The sequence below is a fragment of the Crinia signifera genome, chromosome 4 (genome assembly GCF_055691185.1).
Source record: "Crinia signifera chromosome 4, ASM5569118v1, whole genome shotgun sequence".
NCBI classification, from domain to species: domain Eukaryota; kingdom Metazoa; phylum Chordata; class Amphibia; order Anura; family Myobatrachidae; genus Crinia; species Crinia signifera.
In genome coordinates this window covers 220,948,559-220,949,095 of record NC_139220.1, presented here as the reverse complement: position 1 = coordinate 220,949,095, position 537 = coordinate 220,948,559, and positions in this window count along the sequence as shown.

The window sequence follows — 537 nt, the reverse complement described above, 5'->3', positions numbered from 1 at the left end:
ATCACCGGCCAATAAGCTCCTAACTGTAGTTACAGGCTTGGTAAGAAAAATGACAGGTAGGAGCTGATTGACCGGTGATAAAAACCAGACAATTTATCACTTCACCGAGCTTAATAAATCTACCCCATAATATCTTTGTGACCTTAAGTGAGATTAGTCACCTGATTTGATCATATGTGCGTTCCCATGTAGTATATGTATTTGTGTAACCCTACATGTGTGCACAGCATTCTATTGTTTTATTAAAAGATCTGTTTCAGTACATTGTTTATTAGTATAACAATATTTTATGCATGAAACTCACTAGACCATTAATACAAGATGTAAAAAAAAAAAAAAAAAAAATCTAAATGAGAATTAAAAATCAAATGCATAGTTATCAGTAAGACATAAATGACCTGACTGAGTGGATAAGAAACTTCTTCAAATTTGAGTCTCTTTACATTTGTTATTTTGGTTGTCTAGCTGGTAAAACCTTGTGTCTCTACAAATGAGGACCCAGCAAACCCCAGCTCTTCAGTAGCAGTACATGTTTTA